The sequence below is a fragment of the Dipodomys spectabilis genome, unplaced genomic scaffold (genome assembly GCF_019054845.1).
Source record: "Dipodomys spectabilis isolate Male_0828 unplaced genomic scaffold, ASM1905484v1 ptg000096l, whole genome shotgun sequence".
Lineage (NCBI taxonomy): Eukaryota > Metazoa > Chordata > Mammalia > Rodentia > Heteromyidae > Dipodomys > Dipodomys spectabilis.
The window spans coordinates 719,824-741,543 of NW_024870773.1; positions in this window are offsets into that span (position 1 = coordinate 719,824).

Below are 21,720 nucleotides of genomic sequence, written 5' to 3' on the forward strand. Positions count from 1 at the left end.
GTTTGGACAGGCACCAAATTGGAAGCTGGAATGTGGACCCAGAGTGAGGCTCCCGCTCCTCATCTCATAGGCAGGGAGGAGGCTAAGGCCCAGAGGGGCCATCCACACATGCACCGCTGCACTGTGTATTCATGGAAGAACAAATAATCATTCTCCATCTAATGTGTTTGACATGCTGGGAACAACAGGTACTTCGGTCCTTGCTCTTACTCTCCAGGAACTTAGGGTTTGATGTGAGGAGAGAGACAAGATCCAGGTGCATATCAATGGTCTGCCACAGGAAGCCAGAATCTCCACTGGGCAGTAAGCAGACCAGAACCCAGAGTTTCAAAGGAAAGGGTGAGAATTAAGTCCCCTCCGTCTCCAAGAGAAGTACTGAGGATAGAGGATGATTGATTTTCTACTATGACCATGTCAACCATCTAGCCAAGGCCAGGCAATAAAGCCAGCTCCAGTGCTGCCCTCTGCCTGGTTAGCAGACTTGGTGTAGCCTGTGTTTAGGAACTTCCTGTGTGCCCATATCATAAGTGGCAGAGGAATCTGGAATGAAGCTAAGAGAGCAAAGGTACCAAATTTCCACCAGGGAAACTTCCGGCTTGGTCTTACTCAAGCAGATCTATAACAACAACAACAATAATAACAATAATAAGTAAATCAATATCCTCGCTGCCAAATAATTATTATTTTATTTCTCTATTGTAATTTGGGTTTTTTTTTCCTCCAGCTTTTTTGTACTAAGTTGCAAAAGGGCCAGGTCAATGTGGATGACCTTCAGAGGCTCCGTCCAGCTCTGTAAAGGTGCAGGACGCCTGGCCCTCCGTTCACTAGACTTGCCCAGGTAATCCTGACGATCAAAGGCAGCCAGTGAGGGCAAGCCAGCTTCATTCATGACTCACTTCTTCACACTCACTGATTCGTATGTGTGACACTGTGGGGAGTGACAGGTCTTCAAAGAGATCGCTATCTGAGGGAGGGAAAATGTCCAGGCTGAAACCAGTAGAGAAAATTAATTCCTAGGTGGGAGAGAGCCTGGCTTGCAACACACACACACATACATACACACACATACACACATGTGCATACATACGCACACACACATGCACACACATGCATGCACACACGTACACAATCCCCAGCACTGGGACTGACTCCTGCTTCTCATCCATTCTTCCTGTGTTCACCTCTGTCCTGCTGCCTGCCCACCTCCCATCACTCGCTGAGACCCATGGATCTCTGTGAGCCCTACTCTGTTCAATCACCATCCTGGCTCCTTTCCCAGGGAGGCTGGGCACTGTCCCCCAAAGTCATGCTGTGCTTCCCTGCCCCCACCTCCCCTGTCCCCACTTCCCCTGCCCCCCTCCTTCCTCCACCATCTCTGCTGCCCTGCCAGAGTGGCCTTCCTGCTTGGGCCTCCCCCGGGGGTGAGCTTCCATCCAGGGCCACCCACCCACCCCTTGCTCCCCCTGACTGGTGACACCCACATCAGGTCTCCAATCCTGACTGAACTGTGGGGTGCAGACTCCTTCCGGCTGAGTCTTGAAAACTTTCTATCCAGCATGGCGAGGTGGACCGGGCTACTTCCTCAAACCTGCCTCCTCCTTAATCGGAATGGCAGTTTGGTGACAGAGGTGCCCACCAGGAGGGACACCGCCTGGTCTACATCCCAGGTGCAGCTGCCTCCCTGCTCAGCCATGGCCTCTTCTTTCAGCTGGGCTGAACCTCATACTTGGTCCTCAGGGACCCCCTCCCCATCTCCCCCACTTGCTTCTGTATTCCCCAGACTTCTCATCTCTCCGCCTCCTCTATTCCTGCTCTTTGCCGCCTCTTTATTTTCCACTTCTGTCCACTGTGTCTTCACTGGCTCTAGATTTCTCCATGATTTACCATCGTGACCTGCCCGCTGGCTTACACTGCTGGTTTTAAGTATCAAATCATAGCCAGGGGCTCTGGTGAGAAACAGTCCAGTCCAGTCCTGACTTGTGATTCTGCCGTGGTCAGGCCAGGCCCCAGGCTCTGACTTATGAACTTCTGAACTAATATCCGCACGCACCCGCACAGGTCCACAGGGGCTGGGCCGTTTGTGGCTTGTCTCTGAATTCCACTGCAAGCACATGTGTGCCCATCATGTAGGTCTCACAGAGGCCTGGAAGCGGAGAGGAGGTGTTGCATGCAGAAAAGGTGCAAGAATGGTCCAGCACAGAGCATGCACAGCAGACGTGCAGAGGGAGGCAGGCTGCAGGTCCAGTCAGGGCTGGAAGTTGCGTATTATGGCCCACGGGGATGCTAGAATGACAAGTCCTAAAGACATGAAGGTCCCGGGTTACCCTGCTGAGCCTGTCTCACCCTCCCTCCTCATGCCCCAAGTTCTTCCCTTAGCCCCAATGCCTTCCCTAACCCAGCTGGGATGTTCATGGCCTGCGGGACCCAGAGAAACCGCCCCGTGCCAGGAGGTGCTCCGAGTGGACACTAAAGCTCACACACCGGCCAGCTCCCTACAAACCAAGCCAGAAGTTTGGGAGGCTCCTCTGTGTCCTTGGATCAAAAAGACCTTGCAGCTGGCCTGGCTCTGAGCTGCTACAGGCCAGAGATGTTCATCGTGTCTAGGAGTGCATGCCCGGGGAGTGTTTGAGCCTAAGCTCTCCCCAGAGCGGCGCTCCAACCAAGTGAGACAGCCACCGTATCATCTCAGCTGCACCTCCAGGCTTGGCTGGGCTTCTCCAGAGAAGCAGCCTGGCTTCGCCTTGGCGTCCCCTGTACTGTTTCTTGTCCTGCTCTCTGTGATTGGACTACCTACCACTGTCCTTAGGACTGGGTCCGTGTGATGCAATGAGCTCAACTGCTAGTTCCCTTTCCCCTTCCTTGCCTGCGCTGCCCATCGCCTGGCTATGGTTTTCCCTACAGCCACGGCAGAGTCTGCTCACTACAGGCAGCTCACTGTGCAGCTCACCGCCCATTCAGGCCTGTGTGGGCTCCAGGGAGGGGCTTTCTCTGTGGGGGGATCTGGAGGAGGGGATCTCTCTGTGGGGGGATCTGGGGAGGGGAGCTCTCTGTGGGGGAATCCGGGGGAGGGATCTCTCTGTGAGAAGGGATCTAGGTGAGGGGGATCTCTCTGTGGGGGGGGGGGGCTGGGGGAGAGATCTCTCTGTGCGGGGGATCTGGGGGAGGGGATATCTGTGGAGGCATCTGGGGGTGGGATCTCTGTGTGGGGGGATCTAGCTTCTGCTGACAGGAGCACAAGCTGCAGCACAAGGTCGGGTCTTACCACCCATCTTCTCAGCTTTGCTAGGGCAGTCTGTTACTCTTACTCTCCCTCTCCAACCCCATTCTCCAAATGGCGGCTCACCCAGTTTCTACAAGCCCGGGACTGCCAGAGGACATGCAGGGCAGAGGCTGTTCACGGGGAGGTGGCTTAGGCACAGAGACCGGGGCCAGCCACACCTTGATCCAGTCTGGCGGCCCGCAGTGGGGCCAGGCCGGGATCCAGCCCTCTGGGGTTCAGGACTGGCCTGGTTGGGACCTCAGGGTTGCCAGAGCGTCCCACAGGAGAACAACAGCACAGTCTGTCTCCTAGTCTCCCAGTGACCATCTAGAGCGTTGCCACCAGAACCACCTTCTCTGTTGCTCGGGTCACGCCCAAGAATGATTTGGGCATCTTCGAGCACATTAATATGCAGGGTCCCACGAAAGGAGCCAGCGGCCTATATTAGAATGTGGTGTCTTACCCTCCTGCCTTTCCCAACTCCGAAGAACCCCGTGCATCTTGAGAATAAACAATAGAACAACATGTGAACAGAGAAAAGTCCTCTAAGGTTCTAGACATGTTCTGTTTCTAATCTTCTGACACCCATTTGTGCAAATGCCATCTATTCCTGTCCACCCAGCCTTATATCTAGCAATGGTCAGATGATGGATGGAAAGATGGATGGATGGATGGATGGATGGATGGATGGATGAATGATAGATGATCCATTAAATAGTTGATAGGTGATAGGTAGATGATAGATATAGGTAATAGGCAAAAATTAGTGGTAGGCCAATAATGAGAGATGGGTAACATTAAACAGAGGAAATGATAGTAATAGATAAATGGTGTATGTGGTGTTGGTGTGTGTATATGTGAAAGTCAGATGATAGATTATAGATGATTGAAATTACACAGATGAGATTAAATAGACTATAGACAGATGACAGAGGATGGGTGGCTGATAGCAGATGCCAGTAATGGATATATGTGGGTGACACATTGTCAGATGGGACCCTCCCACACACACACCATGCTAGCTGTGCCACAGAGCTGATGGTACCTATAATCCCCCGTGGGGTCCCCAGGTGTGGGCCCATTCCTCCCTCAATCTCCAACAGTGTACCAATGGGCTTCCCTCCCATGGAGCTGTCTGTTTTGGTTCTGTGTAGCTAGGCCAGTTCCTCTCCAAGCTGAGTTTGGTAGAACAGACTTCATCTTTGCCTCCACGGCCATAAAGCTGCCCTTTGCCTTGGTCTTTGCTTCAGACCACTGGGCCTGCTGTCTACTCTGTACTGCCTTGCTAGTTAGCCTGCAGGTGAGACTCAGTGCCCAGGACCCCACTCCCTGGCCTGCAGAGGGGCCGTGTAAGGCCACAGGAAAATCCCCGTGTGCCATGCCAAGGGCTCCCGGAGAGGAAAAAGTATCACCAAAGGTGCTCAGGGAGAACTGAGGGTAAAGCATGAAGGAAGGATAGCGTGGTGGGGGGGAGGATAGAGTGGTGGGGGGAGGAGAGCATGGTGGAGGGAGGATAGCATGGTGGAGGAGGACAGCCGAGGTCCGCAGGGCCTCTGCAACTTGGTGTCTCCATGGAGAGTAGCAGTCTGGCTCTGTCCTCCTGTCTTCTACAGCACAGATGAAATATGGATAGTGGTGTTTTATTTATTTGTGGTAATGAAGGATGGGGATGGCCATGAATAACCAGAACCTGAAGATAAGCCAAAAGCTCCCCAAAGCCAAAAAGCTTGTGTCCCTTCCCACCAAGTCTGTATGCTGTGTGGTTGCAGTCAGTGGGAGGACTCCTTGGGGTTCCACGGCTATCCTGCACAGTGACTGGGCAGTGAGCATCTCGGTTGGCCCAGCACACCAGAGCCCCCTTGCCCTCCTACATGGGGTGCCCTGGGCCTGGTGATCGTCTTCATAGAACAAAATGAACCCGAGTTCTTGCCTCCACATCTGACACAGCTTCCTGCCCAATTCGGAATGACACCCTCTCTGTCCGTGACAAACCTCTAGGGAAATTGGTAAATGAATGAATAAATTAATGAATGAGTCCATTTCTAAGTCATCTATAAATGGAATTCTGTCACAGTTCCCGCACGGGAAGGGACTTTCAGCCTCCTGTGCAGACATCTGAGAAGACGCAAGAAGGAAAAGTCATCACAACAAGGTTCAAAGGCCTGACTTAGTCACAGAGAGTGAAGGACATTCAAAGAGTCTTAGATTTAAAAGGGGTCGAGTTACAGAGACATTTCAGAGGTATCAGGTCACTGGAGACTCAGGGAGACTGGCAGGTCAGTGGTTGCTTCCAATGTCTCTGTGTCTCTTGTCTCTGTCTCTATCTCTGTCTGACCCTGGCCCTGTGAGCAGTCTCTCCTCTGGTCGCACCCTTCATATTCTCTGCAGACTGGCCTCTCTACTTGTTTATCAGCAACCTGAGGGGTGCTCAGCTCCTGTGTATCCACAGCCTTCAAGGTGGCTCTTCCCAGTATACTTAGGAGCACACTTAGACCAAGGACCCACCTCTGCCTTTTGACTGTGGCAGAGACCAGGCTCTCCCTCGGAAAGGTGAGAGGAGCTGACCTTCTAAGAGAGGTGGTGAGGACAAGGCGGGCCACTCCAGTTCCCCAGGATGGCAGACAGAGGCAGGCAGAGCCTGGCCGGCTCCAGACCAGCATTCATCTCTACCTAGCAGGGAAGCCTCAGACACAGCTGAGTGATGAGTGAGGGCCGCTGTCATGGTGAATGCGATCATAAGCAAGAGGGGAGTGTCAAATCTGCTGTTCCTCTTGGTCAGACCTAGCATGGCTGGCACATTTTAAGAATAGTCCAGAGACAATTCGCACAGCCAAAGATGGAGGGCAAGGTGGCAATAGTATTGAGGAAAAAGTTCAAAATTCTTATTACAAAAGGTATGAAAAAAAAGAAGAAATTGGGGCTTTTGGTTGTGCTTAGAAACTAGGTCTAATTGTTTATATATTCAGAAAGGCAGTAAAAAAGGCTGTCTTCTCACCAACACCATCGTACAAGAATGTGATGTTAGTAACCAACATCCTCCCTCTTAGGAAAATAAGTCAAGGTGCATTTCCTACCTTACACGAGCCAGTGATAGTCTGTGTGGAGCTGGGTGTGTGTTGCTCACTAGTATAATCCTAGCTACTCAGGAGCCTGAGATCTGAGGATTGAGGTTCAAAGCCAGCCCAGGAAGCAAAGTCCATGAGATTCTTATCTCTAATTAATCAGCCAAAGCCAGAAATGGTGGTGTGACTCAAGTGGTAGGGTAGCAGCCTTGAGCAAAAAAAGCTAATGAGTAACATTGTGAAGCCTGAAGTTCAAGGACCAGTACCAGTAAAAAACAAAATAAAACTCTGGGTGGGTATAAAGAGGAGAATGGTGTGGGGAGGAGGCTAGTCCAAGTCTTGGGAGAAGGTCCAGCTGATCTCTGATACAATGAGGGTACAGCCCACTTCCAAGATCAGAAGGGCACTGGAGTTTCTGGCAGCCTTGGTGTCCAGCCTCACAAGGCAGGGGGCACAGATCAGATGTCCTGTGTTTATGGTGGAGGTTCTACAGTGAGGGGTCATGGAGAGGATGAGAACTTACACTCCACTGCTACAGCCAGACCCAGCCCACACACCCCGGGCGTCCTCTAAAACCTGAGACCATCCAATCACCAAAGTTAATTCTCATGTCCATTTTCAAAACCTAGACCATCTAATCCCTACAGGAAGAAGAAGAAGAAAAGAAGGAGGAAGAGGAAGAGGAGGAGGAAGAGAAGGAGGAAGGGGAGGAGGAGACAAACTGGGGAAAGATGGTGAAAGTAATCCACTTCCAAAGAAGGGAGTGGAACCTCTGGTTTTAAGCTCACACACACACAAAAACAAAATGAAGGAGGAAAATGTCACCGACAAGCCATGGGTGTGGTCAGATACCTTCGTCCACTCTCGTACCTCAAGGTAGTAACCTGCACTCTGGGCTGACAGAGCCAGCGCCACCCCGGGAGCCCCTCTGGGCAGAAGCCAGTCTTTGCCTCTTCTACGAATTTTGTCCAAACATTTAGATCTGTGGTCTGATAGATATTAGTGACTGGGTCAAAAAGGCAGTTCTCATATGAAATGTTTACACTTACTTGGCCTGTTGCTCTGTCTGTGAAGTTCTGTCAAATATTTCATAGTTTCCATTGAGTACTGTTTATTTTTGGTAGGGAAGGAAGCTACCCAGAGTAGGAGTTGCAGGACACAAAATGCTATCTCTCCTGAAGGCCTTGGACACCCTTCCCTAAACAGGTACACAGGACCCAGGCCTCAGACTGGAAGACCATGCAGGTTATTATCAACCTTGTAGTGTACTATTGGTTTTCTCTGCCTCTCAGCCCTCCAGGGATAAGTCCGACTTGGTCTTGATTTAGTAGAGTAACTGAAGCATTGGAGTGAGGGAGAATTGGCCTTTATGTTGGCAATTTAATTTTTAAGGAGTGTGCTTATTTAAATAACTCTTATCCAGTATTTCGAAAAAGTCTTTACTTTGGATGTAGAGATACTTGTCAAGGAAAATAGGATTACAGATGTGGTGATATGTACCTGTAATTCCAGCATTTGGGAGGCAGTCTGGAGGATAGTGAATTCCAGGCTAGCCTGGGGTACATAGTGACAAAAGACAACAACAGAGGCCCAGCTAGGTGGCTCATGTAATCCTAGCTACTCAGGAGGTTGAGATCTGAGGATCTCAACTCAATGCCAGCCCCCACAGGAAATTCTATGAGATTCTTATCTCCAATGAACCACAAAAAAGCTGGAAGTAGAGCTGTGACTCAAGTGGTAGAACACTATCCTTGAGCAAAAGAAGCTCAGGGATAGCCCCTATGTGGTGAGTTTAAGCCCTAGGACTGGCACAAGATAGATAGATAGATAGATAGATAGATAGATAGATAGATAGATAGATAGATAGATAGATAGATAGCTGCATATGTGGATGGATAGATAGATATAGATAGAGATAGACAGATAGATAGAAATAGATGGATGGATGCATACGTAGATAGATAGCTAGATAGACAGACAGACAGACAGACAGACAGACATACAAAGAACAACCAATCTCCTCCAAACAAACTCCCAACAAACTAAAACCAAAACCAACTGACAACAAAGAAGAGAGAAAAATAAGAAGTATAGAAAAACGTACAGGAACAAAAATCTCTCAATTCTACCATGCTGAAACATGAAAGAGCTATTAATTTTCAGTATCTTCCTCTTTTTCTCTTATAAATTTAAATTGTATTATCTATGCAACTTGTATCCCTTGCTTTTTATGCACAACATCTTTAAATGGATTCTCAATCACAGTAAAAAGTTGTTCTTATAGGGATTTCTGTTTTTGTTTTAATTAATTCTCATTAACTACAAAAACCTGTCCACCAGCTCCCCACCTCACACTCTTCCTTTCTGTGCTCTGCTTACTGCCTGGCAGATGCACACCTACCTGGATATTCCTTGAAGACAACAAACCTGTTTGTCCTTCTTCCTGTGTACTCAACGCTGAACCATAAATCTCCATCTCCTATTTCCTTGTGTTTTTGTTCAAATGGTATGTTACGTATGCTTATGTCCTTTCTTTTAACTTACTGGTTACTTTTTTCCCTTATTCCTTTTTATTTTTGAGATAGTGTCTCACTATAGACCCCAGTCTGGCCTCAAACTCATGATTTTCCCATTTGAGCCTCACAAAAGGTGTGATTACAGGTATGCACCCCCATGCCTGTCTTTAGTTATGCTTTTGACATATATTTTAAATGCACACAAAAGGAAAGCTACTATTTCTCTTGTGACACTTTCTTTGCACTTAGTTTGAGAAAATGTTTACCAAATGATTTATTGAAGCAATACATTTATTGAAACAATGTCTCTTTCATATACTAAACATATTTGTCTTTTTCAGACCTTCTTTTTATTTCATCAAAATGACTAGATATGAAATTCTAACAGTGTAAATTATTATGATTCTATAAAACAGTTTGAATTCTGCCAACATGAGTCATGTCATCTTATCCCATTTTTCCAATTTTTACTGTTCTCATTTTTTCTTGCAAATGAAATATTTCTATCATTTTGCTGAACCCAAAAAAATGAAGTCCCTTCAAATTCTTAATCACGAGTATATTGAATGTATAAATTATCTTGTAAACTTTCATATCTTCCCATGATTTGTCCTTCCATCCAGGAAATTGTTTAACTCTTTCATTTGTTCAAAAATGTGATGAGAAGCATTATGTTTCTCATTTCTGAAGATTTTTAGAATGTTTACCGCTTTGAATGTGATTATTCTTTTAAATATATTGCTGATTGACTATAACTAACATATAAGAAAAATACTTTTTGTGTTGTTATAATAATAGTAGCTAAATTTTAGAGTGAAACAAGTAAAGTCAGTCTGGTGTGCTGGTTAGGAGAGAAGATCCTAGGTCCTGGATGTGATTTTCTGGTTCAAGTCTCAATGCTATCATTAGATGTCTGGTTGAGCAGGACCTGACGTTCTTTCTCTCTTTGTTTCTTCACTTGCACAATGCAGAAGACTCTAGAAGTTCCTCTATAGGATGCATGTATTCAAAGAAAAACCTTAGACAACTTAAACTTGGCAGAGTTTATGTGGGCAAAGAACAATTTATGAATCTGGCAGCATCCTGAATCAGGACATGGACAAGATATTTATAAGGAGAAAAAGGAACTGAGAAGCAGAAGCAGTGGAACTGGGTACAACTGGTCAGTCCCCTTTTATGAGTGTGAGCTGGTCAGTTGTTAGACTGTGATTCGCTGAAGCTCAGGGGCTATGATTGATTGAGACTCAGCTGCTGTTAAAAGAGTAGACTCTTAATTTAGGGTGTAGTTTGTTTTTAATGCTAAATTAGGTTATAGCTTGCTACATATGAAAGCAGGTTTGGGCCTAACTTAGTTTAACATATGTGACATATTAGATTCTACTTAGGCTATTTCTTGAGAGAAATCAGGAAGCTTACAAATAATGTTTTTTATCCATTTTGACTTTATTTCTTCTGTATGCTTTAATGTATAAAAATTTCTAGGAAAATATTTACCAGTAGTAACAATAGCAAATGACCTCATTGGTTGCTTGACTTTTATGAGAGAAACTTTATTAGTTTGTTGTTAATTGTGACTGTGGGTATTTGTGAATTAGCAGGTTTTATTGAGAATGAACTGTGAATCTTGAAATCAAATGCCTTTTTAGTATATTGAGATAGTCATTTCCCCCACTTAGCTCTGCATGGTAAATTGCATTGGCTTTCTCATGTTGAACTATCCTTGCATTCCAGGAATGTGGCATCTTTGGTCTAACTCACAGTTAGGCACTGCAAAACAATCTCTCAGGCAATGGAGGACCCACTGTAATAAAGTGGAGATGAACCATCACTGGACAGCATCACAGCCATAGTAACCTCATAGCATAAGACTTGCAAACAAACCCACTAACACTGCCCATCGCTAAAAAGCACAGCATAAAGGATTCATAAATACAGACGTGACAGTGAAAATAAATTTGTTACTGAGTTTTGTAGTTATTTTTAGAACTTATTCCAACTTATGTAAAATGAAGTTTGCTATAAAACCATAAACAGTGTGCAGTGACTCCAACAGCAGCTTCATGAGTCTTATGGTGCTGAGAGACTAGCCTGAGCCACGCAGGTTTGCATAAGAACACTCTGCAACAGTCACACAATGACAACATTCTCTGACAACGCGTTTGTCAGAGTGCGTCTTTAAGTGTATGCAGTTGTATTGTTACGTACTGCTGAGTGTGAGTTGTTAAAATAGTTTAAATTTCTTCTCTGGGTTTACAGATTACATTGTTGTGTAGTTACCCTTTCGTTCAGGGTTCATCATGCTTGTTAACAGGATGGCAAAAATGTATAGGATGATTTAAAAAGCCTTATGTATTTTGCCATGCTCTACACTGATTTATTTAGTATGGAGATTCATTTTTTGTTGCAGCTCTGAAAACACTGGCCCATAAACCACATGCCCACCGGAGTCTCTTGACTTGTTGAATGGGACCTGGCAATGTGTTAATATGATCTGTGGCCATTGATTTATGAGGGTTGATTTATTGTGTGTTCTCTGGGTTTGTGTTTTGGCTTCACTTCTTAGTTGTTACTTCAGACCAGCTCCTTATCCTCTGTTCTCACTTATTAGAGTGGAAATGTTAACACAAATCCTGTGAGTTTGTTGAAAGGATTTAGTGAGTGATCACGTGTGGCCATGTCAGACGCAATGCCTAGTACAGGGAAGGCCCATGGAAACCCAGTGTCTTCCCCTCTCCCCTCCTGGCACCGAGGGGAATTGGACCCCATGGTTTAGCACAAGATGAGCATGAGTTCAGGGTGGCTGAGTCCTCTTTCCTGAACAGTTGGCACATGAGGAGAGTCAGGATGGGAGGGCCGAGCCTTGAAGGAGTGGTGGGGTGTCCCGGGGTGCAGGGGGCAGGATGAGCACGGTTGAACAGGTATGGAGAATAAAGGCACCAAGGCAAAGCCATGAGCTTGTGTGAAGGATACAGTGCTGGGACAGGGCGGGAAGCAGGTGGGAGAGATTTTGGGCCTAAGGACTCCACTTGATCCAGTGAGAGAAGGAATGTGAACTTATAATGCCATCTGTGCAGACCACATCCAGTGCAGTGGGTGTTTTATATTTCACACACATAAATACACACACACACACACACACTACACACACACAAACTTTGTTACTATAAAGTATGTAGTAATTGACTTAATCCCATTTTCAGTGACTCAGGCCTTCATTTTCCTAGTGTAATTGATTGCCCAGATTTAAAAAGTATCGTCTTTTTGCTTTTGTGACATATTCTGGTAATATCTCAAATGTATTTGACATTAAGAATAAAACTCCCATTTACCTTGTTCAGAAGGTAAAATATAATCTACTTGAAGTCAATTCACTGTGTCATAAAATTTTCAGGAAAGCAACTTGATAAAAGACAGAGACTCACTGCATATGACAGTAATTAAATCTATGCTCAGTAAGTCTAAAAGAATGGCTATAGGAGGAGGTAATTTAGGAGGAAGGAGCCATTTGGCTTACATGTGTTAAGAAATCATTGTGTATTTAATAGGCATGCCCTATTTGGGGGCTTGAACTCAGGGCCTGGGTGCTGTCCCTGAGCTTTTTTTTTAACTCAAAGCTGGTGCTCTCCCACTTGAGCCACAGCCCTACTTCCAGTGTTTTGCTGGTTCATTGGAGAAAGAGTCTCAAGGACTTTCCTACCCCACTGGCTTTGCACTGTGACCCTCAGATCTCAGCCTCCTCAGCAGCTAGGATTGCAGATGTGAGCCCAAGCATCCGGTTCACTCGGAGTTATCTCTAAATGTCTGCAGTTTTAGGAAAGTGAACTGAGTGTTCTCTAGCTCCTATTGCCCTCAAAGCCTATAATGGACAACCAGGCTGGCAGGGCCCAGCAGTGGCCAGTAAGCTCTGCTCCTCGCTGCGTCCCGTGGTCCATGGTGGTGGCTGGTAATTGGAAAGATATGGAGGCTGGCATTGTGAAGGGAAAGTTTGGGGGGGGGGCTGTCAATAAGGTGGTATTTTGCTAGTTTTTCATCTTGTACAGCTCATTATATCATGGCCAAACAAAACTCTTGCCATGTGGGCAGGAGCATGTGGCTAGCAGGGTGGGTGGACACCAGACCAGCTGCCACACTGCCGGAGCTGGTGGGGCGGTGGCTCCTCAGAGCCAGCCTGGGGACCCTCCCTACAGAACTCTGCCCCCACGCTTGGGTTCTGCTGGCTGAAGAGGAGACCAGTTCACAGGCCAGGCCACCGAGGGTGGATTCCTCCAGCCCAGGGCAACCAGCCACGGTGCCCTAATTAGGTTAGGGAGTGAGCTCACTGTCCTTCCTCTGGGACTAATGAGCCCCACATAGCTAAGGCCGAGCTGATGTGCCAAGCAAAGCCAGAAGCCCTGGGTTCTTTAGACAGCTTGGGGGACTCACAGGGGTCCGGGGCTCTCAAGGCACTGTTGAAAGAGCTGAGGCATGAAGACTCAGAGCCCCATTCATCATGTGTCTCTGCAATGAAGTCCACCAGGGTTGGATTCTTTTGTGTGTGTGTTTGTGTGTGTGCTGATACTGGAGCTTGAACTCAGGGCCTCACACATTTAGCTTACTTGCTCAGGGCTGGCATTCTACCACTTGAGCCACTCCTCTCCTTTGGGCTTTTTAATAATTATTTAGAGGTAAGAGTCTTGTGGACTTTTCTGTCCTGGCTGGCTTTGAACCATGACCCTCAGATCTCAGCCTCCTGAGTAAGCTAGAATTATAGGTGTGAACTAGCGGCAGTCTGACCAGAGTTGTAGTCTTGACTTGAAAACAGGGAAGTGCAAGACTGAAACAGAGAAACAGGAACACAAAGCTACCTGGTTGTATGTATGTGAACCCTGTTGGTGAGCTCAAGGGCAGGAGGGTCTGTCTCTGCGCCCAGGGATAGTGCCTAGCTCCTGGAGGCCTGGGGAGAAACTGCCCACCAAGCTGGGGACAAAGCAGAACACCAGACAGAGGATACACGTTCTCATGAACAAGGAATACACCAGAATGTCAATGGGCTAAGGCAGAGAGGCAAGCTAACAGAAAAGGTGAAAGAGAGACAAAGAAACTCTGTGTGTGTGCAAGAAAGAGAGAGACAGAGAGAAACAGAAAGGACAGAGCGACTGTATACATGTGTGTCTATATGAAAGAGAGACAGACAGATGGAGAGAAAGACAGAGAGATAGGCCAACAGAAAAGATGGAAGAGAGACAGACTCTGCATGTATGTGAGAGACAGAGGCAGAGATGGTGAAAGAGACAGAGACCTTGTGTACATGTGTATGTGTGAGACAGACAGACAGAAAAGCAGAGACAGGCTGAAAGAGATGAAACAGAGACAGAGTCTGTGTGTGTGTGTGTGTGTGTGTGTGTGTGTGTGTATGTGAGAGAAAGAGAGAGAGAGGGAGAAAGAGAGAGAGGGAGAGGGAGACTGAGTACACCCACCCACCTCCCTTCTAATGATGCCAGCAGAAGGCACAAGGCTTCGTGATGCAGCCCGGGAACACACCATGTACCACAGCTCTCTCTTTCCAAGCGTCGGATGCAGCTTAGGTGTCAGACCACACATTCTTTTCTGTTTCAATAGAATGTGTGTTCGTTTGCTGATGCTGAGGGTCTCTGGTCTTGAGACTCACAGCAAATGCCTTACACACCTTGGGCTAGCCTTGCTTTCCACTTTGCTCCATCCATGCAGACCCTCCTCCTCCAGAAATCTCTCTCTGACCAGAAAGTGCCTCAACATCTCAGCTTTCTGCTTCAAGGGGGTCTTACAAAGACATTGCTGGTGTTAAAGAACCTCTTCATGACTCCTGCAGTCAGAGAGGACAGGAAAGAGAGGAGGGTAAGAAAAGGAGAGAGGGAAGGGAGAAAACATTTTTAGCTTGTTGGGAAGGGAAGGAAAAAATCAGGTAAGTGAGCTCTTTATAGAAATATATGTGAAAATAGGAACATTTATAATGACCAGGATAGATCCAACATGCAGAAAAATGTGCATGCTAGAGTGTTAAATACGGCAGAATACCAAGAGATACGCTCAGGGGGGTTGAAGTGATGTCAAAACCAAATAAAAACCCACGCAGACAAAAGGACCTGATGGAAGGGTCTCCCGGGGCGGAACAGCTGTCTGTCCGTCCGTGGAAGCTGGGAAGAAAAATCTTTTTATGTAGCGAGATGGAAAGAATGAGCAGGCTGGAATAAAGGACAAACCTGGCTGCACAAACCCAGGTGCTTCTTCCCAGCCTGTGCTCAGCAAGGCAGTGCCAGCTTCCCACCAGCCAGGAGGAGCCAGTCCCTCTTCCATCCCTGTCCCCTCTCAGTTCAGCTGCCTGCCCTCACTTGGCCAAGTCAAGTTCAAGTTTCCTAATGGAGCAGTTTCCCTTGGGCAATCAAGTTCTATACAAATTGGTTCCCACCTGTTCCCCACCTCTGACTTTTCCCTCTCCTCTCCTCCACTCTGCCTGGGGCCTCGCAGGGGTCCTGCGTCCTCCTGCCTCAGGACAATACGGCCCTGCCTGCTCACAGTTCCCTCCTATCCCCCTGACCCGTGGCCCACCCAGCTCCGCCCTGTACCCTGTGGTCCCGCCTCACCTCCACCTTCATTGGTAGCTGCAGCCATGACCCTTATGACCTTTCTGACCAGAAGGTCTCTGAGGGCAGCCTAACCCTGGCTGAACCCAGTCGTTAACACGCCCAGCCATGTTCTCGGAGAGCCCTCTACCTGGCTCCAGCGCTGCAAGTGCACACTAGGGCTCCTTTCCGAATACAGTCTGAGTCCCAAGCCTGCTTTTGCCACCCAAGCTCAACACCTCCCAGGGCGGACCTCCGCTGTGTCGAGGCCTCCATGTGCTTCCTTGGCCCAAGGCCCCTCCCATCTCAGCCATCCAATCTCGTCCTTACTCCACCCACCCCAAGTCTTCCCTACCCGGTCTCTGTCCCTTGGGCCCCCACCCACTGCTCCTGGCTCTTCCCTGCCTACCTGGTCCCTGGGGCACCTCAACTGAGGTCAGCACCCAGTGCTCTGGGCAGCAGAAGCCTCTCAAAGGCTCTGTCACCCGGTGTATGTAGGTCACTTGCTGTGCGCAGGTGGCTGATCCGGTGAGTGTTTTTATTTCTTGTGCAGGTCACACCTCAAGAAAAGGCCCCAAACCTGACTGTGGAAACTCAGATACTAGGCACTCTCTGCTGCCCTGTCTCTGTTTCCTGACGTCTCTCCAGGACCCGGTGGGTAGTGCAGACAGACAGGACAGATCTGCTTGGGAGACACCTGGCCAGTACCCTGGACCTCAGGCTCCATCCAGCCCCACCTCACCCCACGCAGAATGGCAGGGTCTGTGGGAGAACTGATTGTGTATGGTGGGAGCAGGCAATATTTGGAATAAGAAAATCCAGTATGTGTTCAGGCTATCCCTGGTCTCTTCTGAACACCATGGGTGGATTGGAATTCAGGACCTGGCACCTGGTTCTTCAAATCTGCCTTCTGAGATCACTGACACTAACAAGGGAGACTCTCGCTCTCCACAGCTGCATCTTCTGCTTGTTTAAAAGGAAGTGAAAAATTCCTCCCAGAACGAATGGTGGCAACCTCCACTGCTCTGCATTCTACCTTTCACACTCTCTGGATTCACTAATAAAGATGTGGCAAGCCGTTCCCCCGGGGGTAGAGGGTGTCTAGCTGTGGCCTGCTCTGAGGAACGCAGAGTGGCTGACCAGAGACCAAACATCCTCCATCTTCAGAGACCCCGAGGACCTCAGTGGCACCTGCTCCAGTGTCTGTCTTCCCTGGAGGGGAGCTCTGAAGCCTGGAGCCAGGACTGCAGGGAGGCTCAGGAGGCTCTGAGGATCTGCTTGAGTGTGTGGGGGCAGGCAGCCTGTGTATGCAGCTCAGAACCCCAGGTGTGAACCTGCGAGTGGGAGGACTTCCGGTCCACACAGGGAACCATGGTGTGAGCCTCACAGGGGAGGACTTCCGGTCCACACAGGGAACCATGGTGTGAACCTCGCAGTGGGAGGACTTCCGGTCCACACAGGGAACCATGGTGTGAGCCTCACAGGGGAAGACTTCCGGTCCACACAGGGAACCGTGGTGTGAGCCTCACAGGGGAGGACTTCCGGTCCACACAGGGAACCGTGGTGTGAGCCTCACAGGGGAGGACTTCGGCCCACATGTGCACAGCAGGGCTGGTATCTCACCCTCCACCAGCCCGGCCTGTGGGTGACTGGGGAGCTGGGCTAGGGCCTGTGCCCAGAGCCCAGGCCTGTGACTCACTGCCAACCTGCGTTCTTCCCCACGTTTTCCTGGAACAGCCTTAAAGCTAAGACTACCAAGAGAAAACCCAGACTTGGTGTCTGGCAGGTGGGGGGTCCGTGCTCCTGGACCTCCTGGCACCCATCTGACCCTCGGCTTTTGCCTTTCTGCCTTCTGGAGAAGTCCAAATTCTACCAAGCTACTGCCCTGGGGACTGGCTGGCAAGGAATCAAAGTGACACAATGGGCCATTTGTTCAACCTGGCCTCGGCGCAGAGGCAGGGAGGCTGTGCTGAGCGAGTGCTCCACGTTACTCAGTGCAAGGCAGAGGGCAGATGAGAGGCACTGGGGACACCCCCGCTCTGCATTCTCCCCACACACACACTCATTCTTCCAAGGTCCCTGGAGACCTGTGGTGCTGGACTTAGGTTCTTAAGAACTATTTCTTACTTACACCTGACCTACCCCAAGTTGGTCCCAATCGTGGCCACCCTGGCATGTGTGAAGAGAAGGAATCCCGATGGACGTCACACTGCCACCACCGCCGTGGAGGTGCTGGTTCCCAGCCGTCCAGTGCTGGCAGTGCAGGGTGGAGCGGAGACCACATGTGACAATTGACTCGCCTGTGTGCTCCCGTGCAGATTTCCTGCCCAGCTGATATCTCAGAAGAACATCGATCTGTTCAGACACCCTCCTCTTGCTCTTCTCCTTACTCTTCCCATTAGAGAGCGAAACAAACCCTTCACCTCCCCTCACCCCTGCCCCCAATAAGGGAGTAAGCTGTCTGACCAGTAGGGGCAAAAGTCATGAACCCCAGCTCTATGCCTCAGGGCTGGCTGGTCCTTGACTACAGTCTGTCTCTTGGCTTCTAGTCCAGTTGTAGTCAAAGGTGTCTTCCTTTCCCTGCTAGGTCTCTAACTGTCCTGCCGTGTCCTGTGGTCTTGCCTCACCCCTCACCCTCAGGGGTGGGGGCGGTGCTAGACTATTCACATCAGGGGAAACGAGCTATTCAGCCGGCTTTGGGCTCTGCCGGGTGCCTGGCGTCCTGAAGGTCTGCCGGCCTCCTCCCTGCGCCAGCTGACATTGGCTGGCCAGCCCGGCCCCTGTTTGGCTTGGCCTCTGGAGGAGGCGGGCGCCCAAGGGACCAGAGAGTTAAGCAACAAGTTCCCTGGGGCGAATTCCTGCCCAGGGCTGGTATCTGGTTTCTCGGCCAAGCATGGGCGGCTCTGGCTGTATTTCTGCTGATGCTACACCAGGCCGGCATGCTACGCGCTACTCCTCCAGGCTGCCCGGGCCCGGACTCCCAAGGACGGAGTTACGCCGCCCCTGTGGGGCCTGAAAGCTGCTGGCCCAGCAGGGGACCTGCCACGCAAGCGCTCAGAAGACGCCCACAGCCGGTGGAGCCAGGCAGCGCAATCGGCTCTGCTTCTGGACACAACCTCATGGCCCTGGCCAGGTGTTAGCTTAGATGCTAGAAATGGGCGAAGGTTAACGTCAAGGCCATTGAAACTTCAGCCGGGCAGGGTGTGCAGAATGTGGGGCTAAGCGTGGACAGAAGGAGCCATCTGGGCCCCTGCAGCCGCTCTACCCTCCATGGGGGGGATGCAGGTCAGAGCGGTTCGGCAGAGTAAGACTCTCCCGCCCCTGACTCTAGACCTAACAGCCCAGACTACAACAGGCTGCATCTACACCATGCTCAGAAGCTAGATGAGAAGCTGGAGACATTGTTCCCACCCCCACTTGTCCTGAGATACAGAACTAGGCAGGGTCGCGTGTCCTGGGCTTGTCCCATGCACCCTGTCACGCTCAGAAGTGGAAGATGGGCAGGGAATGATGAACTGCCCTGCATCTGAAGCCGGCCCTCTGGTTGTGGCCTGGTTACCGAGCGCCGGAGTAGCAGGAGCGGCTGGGCCAAGAGGGAGGTGGCTCCCCAGGTTCTAAGAGTCAGGAGCATAAGCATGTGAGGGAACTCAGATCCCCGAGTTGTCCCGCTCACTTCCCGAACCACCCGGGGGGCCAGAATGAGCCAAATGGTGGGGAGAAGGTGTGCTTTAATCACCACAGGACCCCAGGAACCTCAGTGCGTGTGTCCGTGTGTGAGCTGACCTTCGACCTTCAGGGCACGTGTAAAATAAAACCATTTACCCATGAACTCGGGAGCAACGGGTGGTGGGTGAAGAGTGACGAGTGTCCCCATGGAGAAGGGACCAAGGGACAATCGGAGGTGGGGGGAGAAGCTTCAGGGAGGAGGCAGGAGCTACCCTACCACCTGTGCAAAGCCCAAGCCCAGGTGAGGAGAGTGAGCAGCTCCACCATGGAGTTATTTCTCAGCATGGCATGGGGGGGGGCGGTCAGCACAGAGAAAGGACGTGGGAGACAGTGAGCAGGAGGAGATGGAGAAAAGAGAGATGGAATGTCTGCCCGGCATCCTTGTTTTTTTGGTTTTACGGGGAATGGTGAAACTTCTCTGCAAGTGGCCATTCCCTAGGGAAGGAGTCGGAGACACCACAGTAATTTTTTTTTTTCCTCCAAACCCCACAGCCTATTTTCCCCCAAAACTAAACAAAGTTAGACTGAGAAATCCCGCGTGGCACCAGAGGGACCGATGGCTCCTTCCCACAGGCGCCAGCTCCCAGCTCCGACGGCTGGCCCTGGGGCAGGGGGCTGGACCCTCGAATTGAAGGGTCACCGTGATCCTTCACAAATCAGCCCTGTCGCCCGCACTAAGGACAGTTGAGTCCTCTGCAGAGAGGCCTCTGTGAGCCTCGGCAGAGGTGTGCGCAGGGGTCGCTCTATTTGCTCCCTGCCCTAGCATCTCACCTGTTTCCGGCCCCTGGCAGGGCACAGGCATGCCCGGGGTTGATTCACCATGGTCTTCTCACCCTGGGGAATGGCTGCCGTTACCTAAACGGTGATTTCCCCGGGATGGTGCACACACACCCCAGGCCCAGCCCAGCACATTGGTGTCATTAGAGAAACCGAGGAATCCTCTAATTATAAGATGAAACTCTGCCTTCAAAGAGAGGCAGGAGGCCAATTTCTTTGAGGAAAATGGATACTGAGGCCTGGGTGGTCTCCCTGAGATGGCTTCTTCAGTGGCCTGATGGAAAGAAGACATGCACTTCAGGACTGCCTTGAAGAGTATTAGGAGCCATAGCCGGGCACTGGTGGCTCATGCCTGAATTCCCAGCTATTCATGCAGGAGGCTGAGATCTGAGGATCACGGTTCAAAGCCAGCCTGGGCAGAAAAGTCCATGAGGCTCTTACCTTCAATTAACAGGGATTTTTTAAGTGAAGAGAAAGATGGTAACTCTCACCACTGTACTGGACCTTCAGATGCAATGCATCTCTATTGGATGACAGAACATTTCCTCGGCCTTAAAAAACAAAAATCTCTGCACAACTCCATTGCCCTGCTGTAGGGACAGGTGTTAGTTGCCGTGAAATCCTGGCCCTCAGCTAACCCTTCCTGGCTAACTACTGCAGGTGAGGTCCCTAGGCCTGTGTCTGCAGACCCCTTTAATTAGCAAGATCTCTGAAATGCTTCTTGGATTGGGGTGACCTGGCTTCGGCCTCTTATGTGTGGAGCTGGCGGCCTAAGGCTGACTGGCAGGCCAGATGGCTGCCATTTTATCTGCTCTCTGCCCTCTCAGCCCTGAGCTGATGGCTTCTTTGAATAAAGTAGAGCTCTGTGGCCTTGCCCTGTCCAGGTGTGGACCATTTTTAATTGGGTCACTTTTATTTAATTATCTATTTATCTATTTTATTTATTTTGTGCTGGTCATAGGGCCTGAACTCAGGGCCCCGGCACTGTCCCTGAGCTTCTTGCTTGTTTTTTTGTTTGTTGGGTTTTTTTGCTCAAGACTAGCATTATACTACATGACCCACAGCTCTTTATTTCCAGCTTTTTGGTGCTTAATTGGAGATAAGAGTCTTGTGGACTTTTTGGTCTAGGCTGACCTGAAGCTGCTATCCTCAGATCTCAGCCTCCTGAGTAGCTAGGATTATGGGAGTAGGCTGTGAGTGCCCAGTGGGCCACTTTAATTGGGTGATTTGTTATTTATTTAGCTATTGCTATTACATGGTGTCTGTTCCATATATACATATATATATATTTGAATATTAATTTTGTATCAGACATACAGCTTGCAAAATTTTTCTTCCAATCCATGGGCTGTCTTCATTTTGTCCATTGTTCCTTTTACTGTGCCAAAACTGTTCAGTGAGACATAGGACTGCTTGCTTATTTTCCTCAGGAAATAAGAAAAAAATACATATAGGCTAGGTTGTGATCCCCCACAAATACATGCTGAAGCTCTACCCCCACATCTCAGAATGGGATCCTATTTATTTTTTTATTTTTTTTTTGGGTCCAGTCATGGGGCCTGAACTCTGGGTCTGGGTGCTGTCCCTTAGCTCTTCAGCTCAAGGCTAGCTCTCTACCACTTGAGCCACAGCACCACTTCCGGCTTTTTTCTTTTTACTTATGTGGTGCTGAGGAATCGAACCCAGGGCCTCATGCATGCAAGGCAAGTGCTCTACCACTGAGCCACCTTCCCAGCCCCTGGGATCCTATTTAGAACGAAGTCCTTCCCTCGCCACACTATCTCCAGAATGGAGCCCAGGGC